Source organism: Carettochelys insculpta, chromosome 31 (assembly GCF_033958435.1).
Source record: "Carettochelys insculpta isolate YL-2023 chromosome 31, ASM3395843v1, whole genome shotgun sequence".
NCBI lineage: Eukaryota > Metazoa > Chordata > Testudines > Carettochelyidae > Carettochelys > Carettochelys insculpta.
The window spans coordinates 1,642,725-1,667,567 of NC_134167.1; positions in this window are offsets into that span (position 1 = coordinate 1,642,725).

The following is a 24,843-nucleotide window of genomic DNA, read 5'->3' on the forward strand; positions in this document are numbered from 1 at the left end:
TTGATGGACCCACGTCTCATCCAGTGTGGCCATTCTTAAGTTCTTTTAATAGGTTCTTGGGACCACTCTGTCACAGGCCTTCAGGCAGTCTGAATACATTGTGCAGGTCTCTTCCAGCCACTATTATGGGGACTGTGTTAAAAATCTTCCACTACATTATAAAGAAGAGATTCTTGTCTGCAGAAGTTGTCTAGCATGGACTTCCCCTACAGACCAATAGATTCCAAGGCCAAAAGGGACCACTGTGATTATCTAACCTTACCTTTGGAATAACATAGGCCACAGTACCTCCTCAAAATAATTGCTACATCATACCCTATTTAAAAAACAAAACCAGATTAGTCTTGATTTAATTCTGTCGTATGCTCCCTACAATGCCAAGATGAACACAAGATGGTTTTAAACACGTACAAATTATTGGGGTCTCTCAATGGCTGGAGATTTACGCAAGTTGCAATCGAACTCCAGGCAGGATGATTTGAGGTCACTAAACTGTCTAGGTCTAGGAGAAGAACCTTGTGTGTGCGCAAGTCCTATTCACCACGGATTTTTTGTAAATAGGCCCATCGATTGGGCTGGTGGGCCAAGGGGGCAGCTGCCCCAGTGCCTGGTGACTAGCAGTGGTGGCAGCCAGAGTCTCAAGCCCTTTATGTCACTGGGGGAGCACGGCAGCCGCGCATCATGCAGCTCTTAAGGCTGCCTTGGGGAGTGGGAGCACACACACTGCACTCCAGGCAGCACTGGGGTGGGGCTGGCTGCTCTTGGCCCCTCCACTTCCACCAGGAGGACCCACCCCTCTGGGAGCGCACAGCTTCCCCTTCACCTTGCCCTGGGGCCTGGTGTGGTTGTCAGCTCCCCTGCATGTAAACCCTTGAAGCCCTATATATTACTTGCCTTCCTCCTTTAACGACTTATCCAGTTACTTCAGTAGTTTGCCCTTCAGTTGACACTTTGCCTTACAGGCCCCTGGAAAAGGACAGCTTCATTTATGTGTCATCCAATAAAATCCAGCCACTTACAAGTTACTAAAAGTGATATTTCAATCAGACCAGAAGAAAAGATCAGCACCAACAGCTGTCGCAGTGAAGGGAAGTTGAAAGCCATTATACGATTTACCAAGCATCAGTGAGCAAGCTGCAACCCTCAGTTATTCCATTCAAGCGGATGATTTTTTTCTTTTAAAAAAGCCACTGCTTCATTGTTGGCGACCCAAAAAAAGACATTTTTGCTTTTATTCCCTCCCTGCATATTTACAAGCCAAAAATTAGATGGATATAAGAAGTCAGAGACCACATTGAAACCACCCAGGGACTAGCACAGCTAATAGAGGATTAAGTGGGTCTATTCTAGCTAATGGCTAGTTGCCACTTACCCCTGAGTGCAGGGCTCAGTATGGTAGTGCTCAGCTGTTTTAATTGTCATGGGACTGAAATTTGGCCTATGAGTTACCAGGCACAGGTAGAACTTATATCCTAAGAGAACTTGTCAATTGTATCATGGTCTGGTCTACAAAGACTTACAGATAAGCTTAATTTTAAGCATGGAATTAGTCCCATTGCACTTTATTGGACTACTCACATTTAAAGGTGTGTGCGCGCATCACATTTTATAGACCTGGGATTTTAAAAGGGTGATATTTTAAAATTCTGGTCACTCTGCATTGTTGTTTTCTAGAAGATACTCTACAAGCAGGAAATTCATCATGGTAAGAACCCCCTCTGCCTTAAAGAGCTTGCATATTCTGAACAGAAAACACCAAGAACGGGCAAAAATGAAGTATTCCTATTGCTCCTTTTACTGGTGGACACACTGAAACATACAGAGATTAAGTGTCTCATCCAGTGTCAGCCAGGAAGTCTATGACAGAGCTCGGATCCTGAAAGTAGAGCAGTGTGCTTTTCACAAAACAAAAATGACATGAAATAAAACCACGCACAAAAGGAAAAAGTTGCCTCACAAGTGGTGACTCCTACAACTCCCGTCCCACAGGGCCAAGACTGGGCCCTCTGTTTCCATCATTCAATCTCGTACAAGCAGTTGCAGCACCACTCTGTTCACAACAGGAAGGCAAGCAAGCCAAATTCGAGCAGGGATCACTGTGACCTTGTCTGTGCATTTAGATCCAGAAATTCCAGGTTCAAGAGTTACTGCCAGAGGCCTGATGCTAAAGTGCTTTCCTGAACTGGGATATTTTATCTCAGATTGGGGTAATTTTTCCAATGCTACATATTGATGTGTCTAAACTACCAGCAGTTGCTGATTGCAGTATGGAAGGTGCTGAAACATCAAAATCAGGTATTCATTCTGATAAGCTGAGGTTAGGTGGTGTGGTTTTTTTTTTGGTTTTTTTGGTGCTTGCAAGCGACCCACAGAGGATCAATATATAAAAATGTGTGCGTGTGCGTGTGCGTGTGCGTGTGCGTGTGCGTGTGCGTGCAGTATTGCTTGTCCTGGGAGACTAATGTTATTTCTCCACCCATCATTTAAGACAACATAGCTCCCTAATAATGCTCATGATGATAAGTGAAATGCTAGAACTTGGACCCTTTCCTAGTTCATTGAAAGTAATTCAGTCAATATCTTGTTTTCTTACAAGTGGCATTTTTCCAGAGTGGGCAGGAAAATTAACCGAAAGCAAAATACCATCCTGTAACTGCTTACATAATTATAAAATATCAATTTATTTTGTTTGTTCTTTCAAGGCCAGCGAATCTTATTAATGCACTGTCTACATCTAGCATATGTGAAAAAGTAAAGGATCTGACTGCATACAATCTTCTCTCTTCCAAGTGGCCTTGAACAATTTTCACCACTGACAGGTAATAACACTTTTGAGAAAGATGGAAAAATAAAGGCAGTTAATAAGACTGAGCTGTGTTCAGAACAAGTTCTCAAAAAATTTAGCCACAGATCAACAGGACTGTTGAAGTGGGGAAAAGGCAGCACTTGGAAGATGTCCCTCTATTGCTCCCCCGTGTCTTTAAAAAGAGAAGCTCCATTTTTCTTACCACAGCAGCTATTGACCCTTTCTTCATCCATTTATTTCAGAGCAAAACAGAGTTACTGAGATGCTTTGTAATGCAAACAATTGGCCAAATAACCCAAGCACTCTTGATTCAAAGCATCCCCCACTTTTTCCAGCGAAGCACCATAGCTCAAAGTTTAGCTTTTGAACAGCATCTCACAAAGCAGGAGGGAGTCACAAAAAATCCTTTTTTGGAATCATGATGTGTTTACAGAAATTCCATGAACAGACACGTGAATTATTTCCTCTCCTTAAGTAGTAGTTTGGGAGACTGCTTATATGGAAGAACTGCTGAGAAGCATGTTCAATTACTTAAATATTTTGTCACTGCCATTTGAGCTAAGTCTCCCTGTCTCTCTCCAACAGATTCCCTTCTTACTTACACAGATTCTTGCATCTTCCATGCTTACACAAAGAAGTAAAGTCTAGCTTTGAGGCTAGGACTCTCCTACTACACAAGTTACCCTGCTGCCAACATACCCAGAACTTAACACTTGCAGAGAAGAAATTCCCTGCAGATGCAAATGGATGAAGATCCATTGACTTCCATGAGTTTGACCCAATTACACCAACAAAGAACATGTGCTCTAGTCAGGGTGAAGGGGAAGGATGTCTAAAGTGAACTCAGCTAATGGTGAGCTAGCTTTTATTAACAGGGATCTTTGTTACACCAAAGTAATAAACCACAGGGGATTTCCTCTGAATTTGAAGTGGTTCATCTGATATCACAATCTCTTCTCTGTAGAAAGTGGCTTTTATTATCATCCTCCCCAGCTCATAAACTGAGCCTTTACCCTCTAACATACACAGGAGGTCACCATCTCATACCAATGTTTTTTTTTTTTTTTTTTTGCATCCATGCATGGAATAAAGTTTTGTGTGTGAATGAGCACCACCAATAGAAAAAAAACCACCCAGCTGTGGGTCCTCTGCTAATCAGTTTGGCAGCATATAAATCTCTCCTGAATGGCTGCACAAGTGCACAACCTATGGCAAACAGGCCCACTGATGGAGCGGGCCAAAGGAGAAGTTGCCCCAGGCCCCTTTGAAGTGCCGCAGCTGTGAGGAGTGCAGGGAGCCCACTGCTGCAGTCTGAGTGGGGCTCAAGGTATGAGTGCCAGATCCCCAGCGCTCCTGCCCTTGGCCTTATCCCTTCCTGGGATCACAGAGCTGGGCCCCCTCCCTTCTTGCCCCCAGATCCACAGTGGCTGTCAGCCCCACTGACAGGGTCACCGTTCATACAATTTATATGGAAGTAGGAGAATAATCTCCTGTCCGAGTTATACAGTCAAAAGAAGCGAAGACTGTTTTGCTAGCCCAAGTATACATTGCCAGCTATTTCTTCAGGGCTGAAGCAGGAGATTCAACAGCCAGTCTGCAATATGCAGCACCCATCTGGGTATTTGAAATTTGTCCTGGACCAAATGCCCAATTTTGTAAATTGAATTATACTACAGATTGAACCTCTCTAATCCAGCACTCCCTCGTCTGGCAACATCTGTAATCCGGCATGATTTTAGTTTGCCAGATGTCCACTTATCACAGGTGTGGCCAAATTTCCTGTGGCCCCATAAAGTTTGTTTACAGCCACGAGTCCTGGTTCTCAGTGTTCTGTGCTTCTATTTAACTCTAATTTACCCCTAAATGTCTTCTAAGTGCCCTATAAGCAGTGGAAGTGTTGGTAACATTGCCAGACAATATTGACCTCCTGTGGTCTAGCACATTCTCTCATTCGGCACTGTTCATGTCCCAAGAATGCCAGATTAGAAAGGTTCAAACTGTACTTAGCACAGGAAATTCTCTGTTGGATTAACCAACCCAAAATCCTCAATAAGAACTTAAGTGCATCCGTGAAAGTTATGAAACAAGGACAGGAATATGTAACATTCTGAAGATGGCATAATTATGAACTACTTCTTGCCTATTCTGTTAGTAGACTGGAAAAACAGGGAGCTGAAATATATGGTGACTGACACCTCTCTCATAAAACATCTGTCAGGACACATTTTGAAGGGAGAGATTTTTCTGCACGCATTTATGGCATTAATCACAGCTACGAAGGTTAAAAAAAAACCACATAAAATAAAGATCAATCATTAGGCTCAGCCAATTGAGAGCTTATTGTTTTAGCAGAACAGAGAATCCCTCTGTATTGAGAAATATATGCATCACTGGATTTCCGTGTCTTCGGACCTAAGGTGCTTGATACAAAAAGCATGTCTGGAAATCTAAAGTTCTGTGCAAAGAGTAAAATAATGTCAATCCTGCTTCCACTGACAGGTGTTTATATCCCAACTGTTACAAGCACATTTTTGATGCTTTCACAGGATAAATCCTCTCATCTTCAGGAAGAGGGAAGGACTGGAGCACACTGACTGGGCAGCATCTATTGATTTATATGTCCTGTGGATAAATAATACAGAACTGGATTCTTAGAGTGTCAGTCCTAAGTGTGCATGATCCAGCTAATGTAATCCCAGGCCAAAGTAGTATTTGGTTAGGAGAGCCCCTGGGACTCTTGGGGACCCTAGTCCAGGAGAACGAAGTATAAACAATGAAAGAAAATATAAAGCTTGCAGATTTTACTCAGCCTTCAATTCTTCCCTCCTTCTCCCCAGTCCAGGCCTACGGCTTGGCTTTGTCCTTCTCTCTCCCCCCCCGCCCCCCCCCCCCCCACACACACACACCTGGAAGGGACCAGTTCATCGAGTTCAGTCCCCTGCCCTCTTGGCAGGACCAATCAACATCCTCTTTTCTTTTAAATTTATTTGCTCCAGATCCCTAAATGGCCCCCTCAAGGAGTTAGCAGGACAAACTGAGCTATCCCTCCCCGCTATACTGGCATAACTGAGAAAGCCAGCTTAAGTCAGGTCTCCCGCTGAGCTCAAAGGTGCTCAGACAAATCACCACCCCACACCTTAAGCTGAGGTGTTGTACGTCTGGCTGGCTGGAAGCAGAGGACAACTCTCAATGGCTTGTGGGAAGGACGGGCAGACTGTGAATTGCCTGAACAGAGGTCATTGCAGTAGCTCACTTATCCCCCAGGAATGAGGGGCTTGGAAACGTCAGCCTGTGCCAGGACCCTCCTTTCTAACTCACAGAGCAGGGTCAGTAGCACCTGCCCGCCCTCCTCTTTGGCTGGTAAGTCGACCAGGTTGTCTGCTGTGGGGCTGACGCGTTGTCAAAGCTGGAAAGGGTTTTTTTCTCTTTCCACTGTATTGGACTAAGTGCAGCTGGGGGTTTTTCGCCGCCCTCACAAGCAGTTCAAGTGGGCCCTGTTCATGCAGAACATGACAGCAGTAGGCCAGATGCTGCACTCGTCATTTACCTGCATAGCAGATGCTCAGGGCAGGTACCATATAAAGGATGATGCACCGCAATGGATACATGTCTAGGGGAAAGGAATTAAGGAGAGGTGCTCAGTGAGTGAGTGAGCTGGGGACTCCTACGATCGATATGGCATGGAGCCAACCCCTTGTCATTATACTCCACCTTATCCCTGCTACAAGGGCTGTGGTTGGAAAAGTCCCAGCAAAGAATTTTATGGATGGAAATGGGGGGAGTTGGTTGAAACCTCCCCCCGGGGGATTGTAAGCTCCTGGCAAACTACGTGGGTGGGAAGGTTCACCCTCCATTAATTATGGGGAAAAACAAGAGAGGGTTACCTGCACCATGCATGCTATTTTACAGGTAATACCAGACATCTAATAATAAAGTTGTGGCCTGATTAAGCCCATATCAAATGTGCCCTCTCCTTCTTTTGGTTAGCCAGATGTAGCCAGACAAAAGTCTCCCCCTTACAAGCCAGCTTGCTCGCTGCCCACCCCCCCGCCCCCACTGAGGTGCCTCACAAGCACACAGGGCACAGAAACAGCTGCTGACAGCACAGTCTTTGATGTCTCTCATTGAGGCCCAGATGTGATAGCTCATCCTGACCCTGAGAAACAGAAAGTACAGATAAAAGGCTAACAGGCCAAACTGTCAACAAGAGAGGGGGGGACCTCAGGAAATCACCCCAGCTGGCATTGATAGATTTGAGGACCACACGGCCATCCCAGAAGAGGAAATCTCCGCCCCTGTAAAAGAATGTCCTGTACTCCCAAATTGCTTATCTCCTGTCTTACAAGTGCAAATTAAGTAAGAATTGCCCTTGTAAAAACTGGCGTCACAAAAGACAGACCAGTATGATCTGGCACCAAAGATAAGAAAGAGAATACGTAACCTAAGGGGGTATAAAGGTGGGCCCAGCAGAACTCTAACTCTGAGCGCATCTCCACCAACTAACTGCTGGTCGGGTAAGGTGATTGCCTCCCAAGGTCCGCAACTGGGGACGCCCAACCTCGTACTCGTCTTTCCACGGAATTGAGTGACCGATCCGGTTTGGCTATGCTGGTATCGAGAGAAGCAAGGAGGGTAAGATATACCCAAGGTCTCCTTTTTGGTGCGCACAGTTAAAGAATTAGAGCTCTGTAACTAGATGTCGTTGTATGAAGATATCATTGTGTTAGATGGTAACAGATATCTTTGTATTGGATTGTAACGTAACTTGTTAACACCGGTTCTTTGCTAGCGTATAAGAAGTAGACAATAGCCTTTTGTAACCGCACGCTTATAACTGTAGCTTAAATAAACCTGTAACTAGTTAAGATCTGAGCCTGACTGCTGTTACTCTTTGTCACTGCAACACAGCCGGCACAATAAAGGAACTTTAACCGTTTGGTTACCACAGCCTGCCCATAGGTGAGAGTGCTAGGAGCTTCCTTGCTCCAGCAGTAAAAACTGGGTTATTTAGGACCCAGGGGATTCCGTCAGCCTGGCCTGGCTGCCCACAGCAAGGAGCTCTGTACCTGGCCACTGGCTAACACCAGACAAGTTGGATACTTCTCTAGACATTTTTAGATCAGTTCCACCCTGTTTCTGAACTGCACCAGAATCTAGACACTTTATACTGCTCAATCAGGACAATACAGAATACAGTCTCCTGAAATTACCAAAACTGGAGTTGGAAGTGATGCCAGAGCGTGAAACTTCACATCACAGCCAGGTCTTGGGCATGCTATGGGCACAGAGTGAGCACCTCAGTAGTGGGGCCAGGCCAGATCACAGCCATGAAGTCAGTCTGCCACCTGACTGACAGCATGAGGTGAGCCTGGGGGGTGAGCTGTAATGTTTTTAAGATAGAGACAAAAGCCTGAATCAGACTGTGCTCCTCCCACTTCAGGTAAGATTCTTTGGGTAAATCAGACAAACCTGAATTGGACTACTTTATCCATCACGTGTTTGCAAAGTGAAAACTCCATCTGGACCTATGAAATGCATGAATTGCATGGCAATTTAATTCCAGTTTTGACAGCTAATGTATCCACAGAGCAAAAGACCATCTGCATCAGGATTCTACGTGACAAACTTGACGGCAGTCTCAGGAGAGGGCGAGGAACTGAATGGTATATGGCTGTGGACATACCTTCTTCCCGGTGATGGCCCTTTTGGTCAGACCAGATTCTCACTGTAATACCATCTGATGAAGTGGGTGTGGGTTTTACCCACAAAAGCTCATGACCTAATAAATTTATTCGTCTGTAAAGTGCCATTAGGACTGCTTGTCAATTGTCAACCCAGTGCAGAGCTAGGCTACTGGACTACAAGTCAGGACACAGGGGTTCCAGAGTTCTACCCCAAAGTGTCTAAATTAGTTCTTATGTCCAATTTTATTTGATAAGGCACTTAAGCACGGGCTTAAAGTCAACACATTTATGTACCAAAGCAATATCTCAAGCACATGCTTCCTTACTTTCCTGAGTAGGGATGGACTACTGACATGGACACTTTATGTCCAATACTGCCTTTAGCGCTCTGTGTGACCTCGGGAAAGGAAATGTCTTGCTCTATGCCTCAGTTTCCCCTTCTCCAAAATGGAGACAACATTGCTTACCTTCCAAGTGAGCATTTTGAGATCTATGGTGGAATACTGTAATCAAGTGTTGCTATTTACAGCATGCATAGACTGCAGCTCTACAGAGAGAATTTCATATTACAGGGCTCTCAAACTGACTTTGGCTGGCAGCTGAAGTCCCTTAAATTAACATTCTGTAATTATTAACGTCTAGAAGGCTTTGTTGCCTAAACTCTGAATTTCCAGGAAACTTCACTGAGCAGTAAAGATCAGTTTCACTTATGGCTCCCAACTGAGAAAATATCACACTCATTGATCTTAACTTATGCAAGTAAATATGAGTAGACATGTGTATATCAAAAGCAATGAACTATACCTCTCCAAATACACAACTTGAAAGACAATCGGGTGTCTCAACATGATAAATTTAATTTTCCTTTCTATTAACTTAATAGATAGAAAAATCATCTTATTGCTTAGCTGCCAGCTTTGATTGCTCTGAATTGGTCTGAAATACATCTTTCAAAGCAAAATTAAATATTTATTTGGTGTGCATGTGTTTGCTTTTAGTCAGGTTTTTTATTTCCTCCTTTTAGTCTAGCTCACTTCCAACAATTTACTGCCGCCATCTCGGGACTGTTGAACAGAGAGCACAATATAAGAATTGCAGGGGGTTTAAGCAAATGCTCAAGAACTAACTGCTGAACATTTCTGAATTACATATGCATTTTGCTTCACCTGTGGCCCAAATGTGCTGAACAGAAAAGACTGAACCAAACCCTGTGCAGAGGTCTGCTCTCCACAAGTGCACCCTAGTGCCCAGGGGATGGTGTAACAAGTGCTCTTCAGTGACTCAGCTCTCTGGCCTGGGCCACAAGTCTGTGCACCCCTTCTAGAGTAGATGAAGTGTCCAAAGCAGGTCAGCTCTCCTGCTCAGCAAGGTGCTTCAGGCTTCACTCAGTCACAATTCCAGCATGGGGACTTTCTGGTACATGAGGTTTTCCTAGTCCTGAATCCCTGGTATCTGGGAAAGGATTTGGCCTCCGGCCCCTTCAGCACTGGGCAGGGGAACTCAGTCTCCTACCCTCCACCAGGCTGAGATCCAGAGTCCAAATGTAGGCAGCTGAATGCTGCACCCTTGAGAACAATGCACCTACCTCCTGGCTGACTTCATACCAGCCTCCACGCATAGGAGGGAAAAGCTACGATATGTAACCAACCTACAGTAAAGATGAAATCTCCAACTTCTCAAACTTCCAGAGTCCCTTCTACTCCGCATGTCCAGTGACACCATCAATAGTCAGAGGCCCTGCTAACTGATTGTCCCATCACTTCAGCCTGTAGCTCTACTGTCTTCCACTGCCTGCCAACCAGGGAGTTACTCCACTTCCCTTTGACACTCCTTCAGCCACTGTGTTCATGAAGCATATGAGGTGGAGGAACCACTTGGGCCTAGTGCAGCTGCTGAATTCAGTCCTTTCCAAGGTGAGTTTTGTACACCCATCACACCATGGTACTGGTGTTCCCTCTAATTTTTTTTTCCTATCCATGTGTGGAATAAATTTTATTGTGTGCGCTAATGCATGTACAGAGGTGCACCACCATAGAAACACACTGCTGGCTGTGTGTGCTCTGCTGATCAGTTTGGCAGCACCTGAATGTCTCCTGGATGCCCCCCCGCCCCAAGCTCTTAGCTTAAAGGGAACTCTGTCTGGTACGTACCAGCTTTTTTCCAATGCATACACCACCACTTAACTGCTTTTTGGACCAATGCGCCTCCCACACATCACTGTGCAAGCCACATTTCTTCCCAGTCTTCAGTACAGAACATTATTGCAGCAACTACAGCAATTCCACCCATGGAAAAGAAAAGAACCAGAATGTGATTTTTAAATGAGCTGGGATCCCCTGGCCAGTTAGCTCTCCGAGTGCAGCTCTCCGCTTAGTGTGGATTACAGACCTGTTTGTGAGTTACCAGAATAACAGAATGCTGTACAATGTTGATGACAACATGAGAAGGCACTTCAAATTGAAAAATCAAAACATTTTGGTTAGACTTGTTGAAAACTAATTATTTCTTTTTTTTCAGATGTGTTTTCAACCCAAACAATTTGGCAAATGACAAATTTGAAAAATGTTTCAGTCGATCCAAATCTGCATTTTTCAATGAAAAACGTTTTGTCTCTCTAGCCAGACAGCCCCAGGAAGCAAAGCTCCGGGGAAGGAGAAGCCCTAACTAAAGGATTCTTGGGAGGATAAAGGGTTAGAAAGACTTACAGAGGCTAGGGAAAAGGACAAAGTTTCATGCAAGTGTTGTTCTATTTGAATAGATGAGACCCCAGGGTAGAAGAGGTAGAGCATCAGTACCAATAGTGTAATAACTTGACCGGGAAGAAGGCAAGTTAAGGCCATATTGTGTAAGCCACATGCAATGTAAAACCAATAGTTATACTTTGGCCAGTTCTGCATCATCTTCCAATTGCTCATAAACACCTAAGAGCTACAACAGTTTACTCCAGCAACTTGCAAGTGTCACCTTGACTTTTCATGCACTGCAATTATTTTCTTTTGATACCTATAAAAAGAATCAATTCTTCATGTCTCAGTAAATTCAGCCACCCTCTCTAAATATATTTTTCCTACTGTACTGATTATATATTTCTAATCAGGTGTGATTTTATGTAATACGCTTCAATTTGCTAATCTGTCAGCGAAAGTGATTGCAGACAGAAATCCCACTCCCAACCACCACACACAGAAGTAATGGTGCTTTTCTTGCTTTTTTTCTCCCCCACAAAAAACTCATATGGATTCCTGCTATTGCCAATGAAAATTCCCCTTTCCTGATGAGCATTCGCCTCTATCCTAGATGGAATATCAATGTAACTCACTGGGCCATGCTGGCCAGCAGTACTAAACTATTCACAGGTAACATCAAACTACCCTATTCTGGACAATGACAAAGCAATTACAGCTTGCTTCAGAACTCAGAAATTAGAAGCAGAATCTTTGGAACACAGTGGTAGGGGTTCGAATTATGTCCAAGAATTCCCAAGACTCAAGTTCAAAAACCATACCTACCATCTCACTAGTAATGATAGAAAGAAAAGCCGGAAATAGACACATCTCCAAAAAGGTTCATTTCTTAGCCCCCTTAACAGATTTGCTTATGAATGTCCCCTTCAGAACTTGCTCACAAATTGCCTTCCCTCTCATAATTTTCTCATTGTGTATTCCAGACAAGAGTCTCCACAAGTCCTACATTGAAAGAAATAGCTGTATATTATATGTGTCAAATGCTGTCTGGCAGCATCTCCAGATATCTTGTGGAATGGAAAAGACTTCATCTTGTAAGAGGGAAGGAGTACTGAATGCAGCCTTTGCTCAGGACGTGACGGCACAAGGGAATGGCTCTGAGGACTGTTATCTGTCTAAATCTCTCTCTTACCTCTCTGTCAAGGAGGCACAATGTTAGGACAAACACCTCCTGAGCAATACAGGGAGGGAACTGTGACTATTTTTCCCTTGCTGAAGGCGTTACTCTCGGGCAATCCTAGAACAACATTATTCTACATACTAGTGCATTGTGGGGGCCCAGGCAAGAGTCCATTCACTCCTAATTTATCTGCTTGGGAAATGAAGGACCAGTTCCAGAGAGGTGTGGAAGGCAGAATTGTTATTATCCCCTACACTTTCTGCACATCAGTATGATCTGCACGTTATCATAGAATCATACAATACCAGAACTGGAAGGAAGCTTGAGAGGTCCTCATGTACAGTCCCATGCACCCTAGGCAGCACAAGAGCCATCTAGATCACCCCTGACAGATGTTTATCTAACTTGCTCCTAAACATCTCCAGAAGGCCCTAGGTGACAGGCCTGTTCTCTCCTCTAGAAAACCTCCCAACCTTATGAAGACTCTCACTGGCAACCACAGACTATACCACAATAATACCAATCCTAGAATTTTTCCTTGCAACAAGCCCTGTTGTCATCTTTGTTCATGTATCTATTCTGGAGATACCATCAATGGACCTAACCATGTTATTCACAGAATCACGAGCACATTCTCCTGTTCCTCCACAAACATCATGTGCCAGCAATGCCCACACACCATGTATACAGGACAAACTACAAACACTCTTTGACAAAGAATGAATGGACACAAGAGAGACATCAAAAAGCTCCCAACTCACAAACTTGTCAGCCAGTACCTTAATGGAGTGGGCCACTCTGTTAATGACCTGAAAGTCTGTGTTTTACTGAAAAGGAACTTTAACAATTGTTTACAGAGGGAGTCCTCAGAACTGTCATTTATATTCAAATTTGACACATTAACATGTGGTTTGAACCAGAACAGCAATTACCTGGCCCACTATAAGGACTCTTTTACATACTTTTTTTTAGCTGACTCCTAACTTCCCCACCCCACACCTCCCTCCTGCTGCCCCTCTGTTCTTCTGATTTGTCAACCTTGATCATTTTTGGACCTCTGTGCTTTCTATATTGAGTCTGCTCTGGTAAGGCTATGATCTGAAGAAGTGGGTCTGTCCCATGAAAGCTCATCACCTAATAAATTATCTTCTTAGTGTTCAAAGTGCTACTTGATGGCTTTTTCATTTTGACTAAATATCTCCAGCGATAGAGACCCTACCACTCCTTTAGGCAATTTATTGCAGTGCTTAGCCACGTTGACACGAAGTTTTTCCTTAAGTCCAATCTAAACCTCCCAGGTTGCAATTTAAGTTAATTGATTCTTATCTTATCAGGGGCTGAAGAGAATAACTTCTCTCTCTCCTCCTTGTAACATCCGTCTAGTTTCTTGAAAGCTGTTGTGAACCCTCCTGTTTTCTCTTTTCCAAAGCAAACAAACCCAGTTCTTTCAATATTCTCTCATAGGTCGTGTTTTCTAGACTTCTAATAATTTTTGTTGCTCCTCTTTGGACCTTCGCCACTTTCTCCACAATTTTTCCTGAAATGTGGTGCCCACAACTGGACACGATACTCTAATTGAAGCCTAAACAGCACAGAGTACAGCAGACTTCTCATGTCTTGCTTGCAACGCTCCTATTAATGCATCCCAGAATGATGTTTGCTTTTTTGTAATAGTATCACACTGTGGTCTCATTTAGCACATAGCACAGATCCCTTTCTGCAGTACTTTACCCTAGACAGTCACCTCTCATTTTCTTTTTATTGGACAGACTTCTCACTCCCTTAGACAAAGGGTCAATGGGCACAACACAGACATCAAAACACCCCAGCTCCACAAACCAGTTAGTCAACATTTTAATGGAATCGGGCATTCTGTCAATGACCTAAAGGTATGTGTGTTACTGAAAAGGAATTATCACACCGTTTTGGAAAGAGAAACATCTGAGCTGGCTTTTATATTCAAATTCAGCACATTAACTCATGGTTTAAATCGTGATGGGAACTTTCTGAGTCACTATAGGGGCTTGTCTGCATACTTGGCTCAATCTAATTCTTGACCTTCCCCCCACCCCTCCACTCTCTGATTTGCTCACCTTGATTATCTTTTTCTGATTTGTCCTCCTTGCTTGCTGTTTTTGGTTCTCTGTGCCTTAAATATTGAGTCTGTTCTGGTCTGGCTATGGTCTGAAGAAGTGGGTCTGTCCCACGAAAGCTCACCTAATAAACTATTTTGCTAGTCTTTAAAGTGCTACTTGACTGCTTTTTGTTTTGATAGTGTATAGACTAGCATGGCTTCCTCTTTGTTACTACTCTAATTTTCTGTGTGTGAAACTGACTGTTCCTTTTTAACTTGAGTAATTTGCATTTGTTCTTATTGAACTTTATCCTCTTTTCCTCAGATCATTTCTGCAGTTTGCTTAGATCATTTTTAATAACAACTCCATCTTCCGTAATACTTGTAACCTATCTCAGCTTGGTAACTAAATCATTGATGAAGATATTTAACAGAACCAGACACCAAGTTGATTCCAGCATGACTGTGAACCATAACTACTTTCCGAGAACGTTTAGCCAATCAGTTATTTACACATCTTACTGTAAGCCCATCTAGGCTGTATTTCCCTGGTTAATCTAGAAAAAGGTCACAAAAGACTAAGGTCCAGGTATACCATGTCTACTGCTGCCCTCTTATCCAAAAGGCTTTTTAACCTATCAAAGAAAGCTGTCAGGTTGGTTTGACATGATTTATTCTTGAGAAATACATGCTGATTGTTAATTTTCACCTTCTCATTTTCTAAATGTTTGCCGACGGATCCCTTAATCATTTGCTCAATTATCTTTCCTGGCACAGAAATTAAGCTGACTGGCCTGTACTTTCTTGGCTTGTCCTTATTTCCCTTTTTATAGATGGGCACTATATTTGCCCTTTTCCATTCTTCTGGAATCTCTTCTGTCTTTTATGACTTTTCAAAGATGACAGTTACCTTCTCAAAAAGCTCCTTCATTTTGTTTCCTAGGATCCATTTCATCAGGCCCTGGTGACTTGGTTACATCTAACTTTTCTAAGTTATTTTTAACAAGTGCTTTCTCTATTTTAACTTCGGAACCTACCTCCTTTTCTCCACCATTCACCATTATATGCACCCAGTAACCAGCACATTTCTTAGTGAAAACCGAAACCATGAAATCATTAAGTATCTGTGCAGTTTCCACAGTTCCTGCTACTGTTTTTCCCTGTTCATTGAGTAATAGGCCCACCCTGTCCTTGGGTCTTCTGCTTGCTTTAACAGAGCTGTAGAACGTTTTTGTCTTACCCTCTGTGTCTCTAACTAGAGTGAGCTCATTTAATGCCTTCACCTTTTCAATTTTGCCCCTACATGCTTGTGGTATTTGTTTACATTCATCCTTTGTGCTTTGACCTAATTTCCACTTTATATAGGGCTCCTTTCTGATTATGAGCTCAATCAAGCTTCTTTCTTAGCATGTGTGAAAATCATTTCACTGGAAACACATTTCAGCTGCGGGAAAATGTTTAGCAAAGAAGGATCAACAGAGGCTTTAAACAAATCAGTGAATACCTGGCTTCTGTAAGTAGTGGCTATTTCCCCAGCATTTATTTTATTTTAAAAAAAAAACAAAATTAATGGCATGGATTAGTGTTTAAAAATTCACGAGTCCTGAAAGGTGGTTTAAAATTCATTTACCCTGAAGCCTGCATCTTATTGATATTTGAAAATGTCATTCAAGATTTACAGAACATTGATGAGAATATGTGAACAGCAACTGGAGAAAGTTACCTTAAATAAAGCATTAGGGCATGACTGTAATATGATTAGAAAAATATATCCCTTCAGAATAATTAAGACAAGGGGACATCTTTAGTTCTAATAAGTACATGTAATAAGATTATTTTGATTTTAAAATGTCATCCAATTCTCTCTCAGCAACATGGAAGATGCCTGCTGTTACTGCTATGCAGGGAGGTAGCTGGATGCAGAGACCAAAGGTCACCCTCCATTTTGAGAGGCGTGAATAGAGACAGCAGAGAACAGAACAGACTTTGGCAGGCTGCAGCTTATAGCAACATATACTTATTAAATATTTTTTTCTGGCTCAAGAACAGTACACACAGGATTCAAGTAACTACAGGTTGAACCTCTCTGATCCAGAACTCTTGCTGGCAACATCCATAGTCTGGCATGATTTTAGTTAGCAAGATGTCCACTTATGGGTGTGGCCAAGTTCTCTTTGGTCCCATGAACTTTGTTTACACCCCTCAGTCCTGGCTTTCCGTGTTCTGTGCTGTTATTTAGCTGTGACTGCCTTCTAAGAGCCAAGTAAGCAGTACAAATGTTGGTAATGTGCTAGACAATATTCACCTACAGTGGTATGGCAAATCCTCATCTGGCACCAGTCAGGTCCAGAGTGTGCCAGAATAGAAAGGTTCCACCCCTACCAATGAAATATATTGCCTGGGAAAGAATCAGAGCTTTGGAATTTATCAGCCTCGTAGGCAGTATGGTATTTGCAGCTGCCATGGGGTTTTCAACGATGCAGACTTATATTATTCATTCACCGGATCTTGCTGTGTGATGTGTGCAATATTTCAGAGCAAGTGTATTGCAAGGTAAACAAGGGAGACAAAATGAATATGAGTTGTGTGGAACCTTGTTTGCCTGTCTCTGTAGGGCAAAGTTTGCTTCTGTACATAGATTACTGTGGTATCAGATGGACTGTGAGAACACATATCAACACAAGACTTATATTTTGAAGACTATGAGAAATTACAAATGTGGCAGTCATTCCAGATAATTTCTTACTTGTTGCCTTCTGTTTGCCAGCGCGGATAGCACCCTCCCTTGATCTATTTATGAGACATTGTAGCTTAATCCACACTTCTACTCTGAAGACAGTGTTGTTAGTATGTTCATGCTGTCGATTGGCAAACGACCCAGTATGCCATTCTTATGTTCTTACCAATCATATCGTAACTCTAGCATCCCTGAGTGCTTTATAAACACTAACTGACTATTAGCAAACTGAAGGAACATGCTACACCAGTAGAATTCCAGGCATCCTTCCTGAGAGGTCAGAGTACCAGGATACCAAGATTTTGCTGTTTCATTTCAGCAAATCCTCCTTATTTTGCTTCATCTTTACTGCTGTGCTCAAGGAAAGTACAAGTTGCTATGGTAATAGATATCTCCATGGCAATATGATACACGACAGATCCAGTGTGGACTCGGAACATAAAATGTGATCCTATTGGAATTGGTGAAAAACAAGCTACGAACGGTGTTTGAAAAACAGATCACAGTATTAATTGGACTCTGGCTTACAGGTAAGTTTGGCAAAAGGAGCAGGATAAAATAAGCTAGCAATTGAAAGGCAAAGAAATAGTTGAAATTTTATAGATCGTGGTGCTAGAATATATTCAATATTAATAAAGCCAGTTTAAAATATGGTTCTACCTTGGAAAGTGATTGTTAGCTTTTAACATCCTTTATTCTTATTTATAACACTTTGGCATTATAAGGGATCTTAGTTTAACAACTTCCTACTCACTAGCTGAACAGAATGAATAAATTCATGCAACTAATGTTTCCTAATTCTAAATGAACTGCCAAGTTATCTGCAACAGCATACTATTTCCTGAGATGTATTCATCCTGTAGTTTACATGAATCACTCTTGGTCTGCATTTTGAGCTTAAGCAGTTTGAGAGTTTATGAAATTTGAGCTGTGCTGTTTCATTTGTATTGGAATTGGTCACATGGTATGACTCTGTTTCCTGCTAGGCCTACTGACAGCAGGAGAGGAAGGCAAAGGGGGCAGTTCCCCCAGGCTCAGCCTTTCAAAGGGACCCAGTGCTCCAGCTGCTGCCAAAATATCAGCGGTAGCTGGAGCTCCAGACCCCTTTGAATTGCTGCACGTTGGGGAAGGCATGGGTGGAGGGGGAGCAGAACAAGTGCCACCAAGGGCAGAATGCCCTAGGCCATACTCTTTCCACATTGGCCCTTCCTCTTCTGGGGTGTAGAGCCAGGTCTCCCGTCCCACCTTGTCCCAAGGCTGAATCAGCTCTTGGTGCCGCTGCTTCCTGCTTAGGTTGTCATGTATACAAGGTTGGGACTTTACAGAATTAATGTGATATACAGCTGTTGCTGTTCAGCAGCTCTTAGAATAAGGTCCCATTTGCAAGACCAGATGGACTTACATCTTACGTGCCCCAAGATGCAGCACCTTCACTGTCCCCCATGTGAACAGTTGACCTTCATGTTGTCTATAAAAAAAAAAAAATGAAACTTTTAACCCTTTTACATCCCTCTGAACATTAGCACTCTTTGGCATGTGCTCACTGGCCATACCCGGAAAATCAGCCGTTTGCTTTTGCTCAGCAGCAGCGTTTTCCAAAGCATTGAGTGGTGCAGGCTTACTGTGGTTACTGAAACCAGCAGGAGACTCCTACTCAAGTCAACATGAGCAGAGTTAAACCACTTCTGGAGGATCTTAAAATCCCACAGGAGGTGCTTCAATATAAATGGTGCTGCCTAATATGGTAGCTCTGAAGTCTGAACAAGAGCAGCCTAAAGGAAGCTATGGTAAAAAGAGTGTTTTAAGCCATAAACAGGATATAGTTTTGTAGCCCGATCCAAAGATTCCCATATAATGCTCTGAGGATTGACAGGTCCTTGTCCCAAGATCTGGGCTAGTTAAGTTACTATTACAATTACTCTATGGTTGGGAATGCCGACGTGGACAAGTCCAACACTCACACAACAGGAACTCTTGCGCATTTACTAATGAATTATTTATTTGTACAGTTAGTAAAGCTATACACACTAACTCAGCAACGTAGAGAGAGATAATGCAGAAAGTGCATCGAAACATCCCTCCTCACACCATACCTTGCCGAACAACCTGGATGTTAGCCATTATTTTCCTCATTACCATCATCTTCCTCATCTTCACCAGTGGCCATCATTCTGACCCCCCTAATGGTCTAAATCACAATCCTTGCTGCTCTGGGATGCTACTTTTATAATACATTATGACAAAATTACCATTTCTAATGCATATTCAATAGGAGCTTTTCCCCTTATTCCTTACTTGTATTTCCTCCCTTTATCAATGCTAAAATATCCTTTTTCCATAGGCTAGTACACCTGTAATTTGACTCCATTATCATATATGTCAGTTCGTTGCTGTGGCACATTTGCAGTCATATGTTCCATCTGGAACCCGCTTTGAGCTCCTGTCCTGTGATCAGTTGATGTCATATGCCCAGAATTCCCCCTGACCTTCTACTTCCTGTTCCTCGTAACTTAAGTAATTCTTAAGTTTATCTATGCCAAAATTTACCAGTTTCAAGCTTCATATTAACTGCAAAAGCCAAAGTCTTACAGGATACAAAGCTGTAGTTTCCTCGTATTATTGCTCAATAAAATAAAGGAGACTATAATGCAGGTAAACTGGTCACTAGGCTATAGTTTGAGGGATTTAAGATCTAATTGTGTTAGTTTCAGTGAGCCTTGTTTCAGGCCCTAAAACATTAAATGATCAAATAAGAAAACAAAAACAAACAGAGCAATGTCAAACACAGGACAGAACTTAAGACCTTAATAATCAAACTATGTCACTTATAATCCTCTGCCTATTTTTTCTCTATCATTTCCCCTTGGAATTGCTTTTGGCTGCATATTACTCAGTTCAGAATACAGCTTTATCACTCTAAAGCACAGAATGATGGAAAAGATGATTTATCAGAATTAAATGGTTAAAATAAGGGCAATGGCTCATATTAATAGCTGAGGTTTTCAGTAATAGTTTAACCACGAGGACCTGTTTGTTTGTGTAAATACTGATTGCTAGATCCACTAGTTGTCTTGAATTGATCTCTTCCTTTCTTCTTCAACAGAATTAACTTATCTTCATGAACGGAAGCACAAGCAAATACACACATGCACACACGCACGCACAAATGGCAGCATAGGCGAATATGCACACATTTTGTGGCCAGAATAACCAAAGAATAGGAAAGTACAAAATGCCATTCAAGGGATCTGTGTCCAACAACCCCCTGATGCCAGGTTCTGAACTCGAAGTTGGCTTAATTGTACTGTACAAGTGGTTCCACTCCAGTTCAGGTCCGTAGCCCTTCTGCATCACACCGAAGCACCTCTGGAAGTTTAATGTTTAAGTGTACAAGTGGGTAAAGATATACCCACATTCCCCACGGAGCACTGGTTTGTAAAATACTGAGAACGGAAGAAAACTGTAGAAAGGTCTAGAAGCTGAGCAATCAGGTGAACAGCACATCATAATGTAGGCCTTGATTCAGCAAAGCACTTGAGCATGCACTTCACTCATTCCCTAGTCGTCAAAGCTCTTCAGCTTGTGCAATAGTGAAAGCTTAGTGCTTTGCAAAATCACCGCCTTATTTAGAAAATTATAAAGTTGCAGACCAATGGAAACTATACAGAAGAGGAAAAATATAATCTGTATCTGGGACATAGGTTAGAATAGAGGATGGTTCCACATCCACACACTCCACTCCAAAGCTAATTTACTAAAACCTGGTTTAAATAAATGATTTTCAAGAACTACATGAACATTGTAAAACGGTATAAACTGTAACCCTCCAGTGATTCCTCAGGCAGGATGAAGCTCTTGTATTTTTTTTTCCTTTCAATGATATGTCTGAGATAGTGGAGAATAAATATATATGTGGATCCCCTAGGATTACTCTGCTCAAAATTATATTAAATAAACCTAATCTTGCTACAGTATGATTTCTCTCCCTAGTCAAGGGCAACATTTACTTGATCCAATATCCTCTCAGCTATCACTCATTCACTGGATAAACCAAGGCAAGTGCAGAGCCAGGATATGAACTACCTACAGAAATAACATGTGTAACCACCAATAAATCCACTATTCACTTAAGACTAAAAGCCGTTCAGCAGACGTTTTTTCCCCAGACACATTGGAGGCCTGCTGGAATAAATATGGCAGGAGCCAACAGAAGCGATAGCTGCTAAACTGTGGACAAACAAGCTGCGGCTCGGGACTGCTGGAAACAGGCCCACCCGTGGGGGTAGGGGCAAAGGGGGCAGTTGTCCTGGGGCATGGTGATTCAAAAGGCCCCAGGGCTCCTAGCCCCCACTGCTGGTACGCAGGAGTACCGGCGTGCACACTCCAGGCAGCACTGAAGGCTGACTGCCCACAGCCCTGTCTCTTCTGCCTGAAGCTGAAGCCCTTCTGAGAGTGTGGAGCTGTGCCCCCTCCCACTCAGGGGCCCAGCATGTGTCTCAGTTGCCCTGGTTGGAGCACAGAGGCTATATTTGCCATGAAGAAGACCGCAGGGTGAAGGAGATCATTGCCAGACAGCTACTGCAACGGAGTTACCCCACCTGGCACCCGAGCACTGCTTTGTGTGCGAGGGGAGCAAAGCTGATCAAATGCAGCCCAGAGTCGGCCCTGGGTGTTTACACAGGCTGAATGCTGGTAGAATTGTCATAGCTCCGTGCTTGCAGAAGGGCAAACGTGTCTCATTGCTCTTCTGTGCATCGCTTCACCCAGCCCCCAGCCTCATTTCTGAAGGATTCCCAAAGCAAACCATAGCCAGGGCTAATGAGCATTTGTCTGGAGTTGTTTTCAGCCACTGAGACCCCTAAATTATTCAAATTTGTGCAGCCACAGCAACAAGGGGCCAATTAGTACTGAATGGGATAATGGACTTTATGACATGAACAACTGCCCACTGGGACAAAGGCTGGGACAGAGAGGCCTCAGTGAGCAACTAGAAATAATCAAGCCCACAAACTTCATTACAATGCAGCTCTAGCAGTCAGCTTAATTACGTGGGCAATAAGCATCTAATGCTGAAAGAATTAAAGATCCAATTTGCCATTTCACAAATAGGAGGGCAAACGAATACATACCCATTCAGGAATAAACATCTAGACGGAGTGACCAATCAGGTTCTATTATTTGTTCAAATTAAATGGCCAAATTCAGCCCCCATCTAACTCCAGTGACTTCCATAGGTTACATCAATAGAGAATCTGACCTATTATGGCTTTATTTTTAACCCCTCTGGATTAGCACTGAAAATAACAAAGATCAGTATTATTTCTGGTATGTGACTATATTACCTGTGAAAAAGGCACATTAGTTGCACTGGCTAAAACCAGACATAGTGCACTAGAAGATTTCCCCCATGACTTTTCTAATGAAACCTACAACTGATTTGCTGAAGTGGAGACAGCCTTAGAGGTCTTTTACTGGTGCCTACCATAGTTATCCCCAGGCAGATCTTTCCCTTCACTAGAGCAGCAAGTGCCTCTGCCCTCTCCCAGGCCCAGGCCCTCCTGCAAGAGCTTCCTTACAATTGTCTCCCATAAATGAGTCACATGCTGGCCTTTTGGCTAACCTGCTGGAAGGCTTATGTTTAGTCACATGTGGAAGATAAACCCAACACCCTGATGAGTCATCCCACCACATGGCAGAAGCCAATCTGTGACTACTTTGGATTAAAGAAATTTTCCCTTGATACAAATTATCTATAATTTACTTAGAACTTTCCTCAGTCTGTGACTGGACACTTGACCACTGGGTTGGATCCAGCATTGAAATTTCCGCGTTCCTAAGTCATCAGCTTGTCACTTCCATTTTATTTCTTCCTCTATGTCCTCTGTTTATGTCCTTATGTACAGACTCTACCTTCAATTTCTCATACACTATTTAAATGGTACCTTGTGTTTTTACAACTTTTTCTTGTTTCTAGAGATGCTGATTGATTGGAAAGCTTTCAGCTCAAATTGTGGCTGCACCAAAAAGGATGGAAAATTATAAATACTGAGAGACTGACTAGCTCAATTTTTCATGTGTGTAGCAGTCAGTCCTTTGGTACAATTTTTGAAGCCTTATGTTTTAAATTGTGAATCTAGAGCTTGAAAATCTATAACTGAAAGATTCTAATAATAAACCACCATAAGCAAATGGGTGAAACTGAAATGCTGCCATTAAACTTCACTATGCCCTTGGTGTTTTGTGACTCAAATGGATTTTGATTGAGTGTCACATATTTACAGGACATGTCAGATATTTATCATCCTTTGTCACTTGACTTCTGCCAGGTGCCACTTACACACTTTTATGCATAACACATTTATTGCTAGTTGTTTGGCTTCATTTCCATAATCCATTCAGTTAGCACAGTCTGCTGCAAATGTCAGAAGGTAACAAATACAAGCTAGACAAGGTTTTTTTCTGCCTCCTCCACCCCACTACACCTACAAGGTTCCCTGAATGACAAATATTTCTGCAGTGGAAATCTTTTCCCTTTCTCAAACAAATGTGAACATAGTAATTATGATTTAGTGTGGGGAAAAAAAAACTGATTTTGATCAAATTACATTCAATCATTCATTTTGCTCCCCACCTTTCTTGCAGATATAAGAAGGGGGCAGATCAGGGACAGAGAAAGAACAGGGCAGATATATTTCAACTGGATGTGCAGTCTTTTACATTTCTTTGGTTCTTAACTGTTGAGTAATGTTGCGGTGGACTGACAGATTTATTGAGGAGACAAAAGTTTCAAAATTATTATTTTAATTATACCAGAAAACTTGAGTTACTCTGAGCGTACACTGATGTTTATGCAATCAAAAATGTTGCATTTAAAAACACAGAATCCCCCTTTTATGGAATTATATATATATGGTAGTACATAAAGGTAACTAATAAAAAAGGACTGACATATATGAGTATGTAACATTTTTTCAAAAATTTGCAGGCTCAGTAAAAGTTATTGTATTGCAGCGCTGTTAGATTATACAGCTCTCAACACAACTTCTTTAAATTTCTAGACTCCGACAAACTTCAATTGCACAATTTGACTAAGCTCGATTTGTAAACAGGACTCCTGTTAAAAAAAGTTGATTCTTAATGATTTTGCTGCCAGAAGAATACAATACAATATCCTGCAATGAATGACTAAGGAGCAATCCCCTATTGAATCTAAAGGCTTAAAATGTAGAGAAAGGGATTTAGTAACCTTGATTAAAAATACGTATCTTACAATCGATAGCATCACATGCATTTCTGAGTGCAGCTTCTCCAAAGAGAAACACCATATCGCAGCAACATTCTGAAGTTTAGAAACCAGACAAAAAAATCCCTGATAAATTATCATTTTTGTCAGCTTTAAAAACAAGCATTTTCACTTGACAAGGCATCATGCAGTGGAGCACATTCTAGTAGAATCCTTCAGCTGCTCTTGATGGAAGTGTGTATTGACAGTATAAAAATAAGTGGGTTTGGGCCTATTCAGGTAGGCAATCAATTAAAGGTCAGAGTTTTCTGCATTCTTCCAACCTCCTACATTTACTATAAAAAAAAGTAAAAAATGAAGCACTTACAAGCTCATAAACTTTATTTTTGTGTGTTTTGAGAGGCTGACAGCAGGAGTTCCTCTAAATTTCCCATC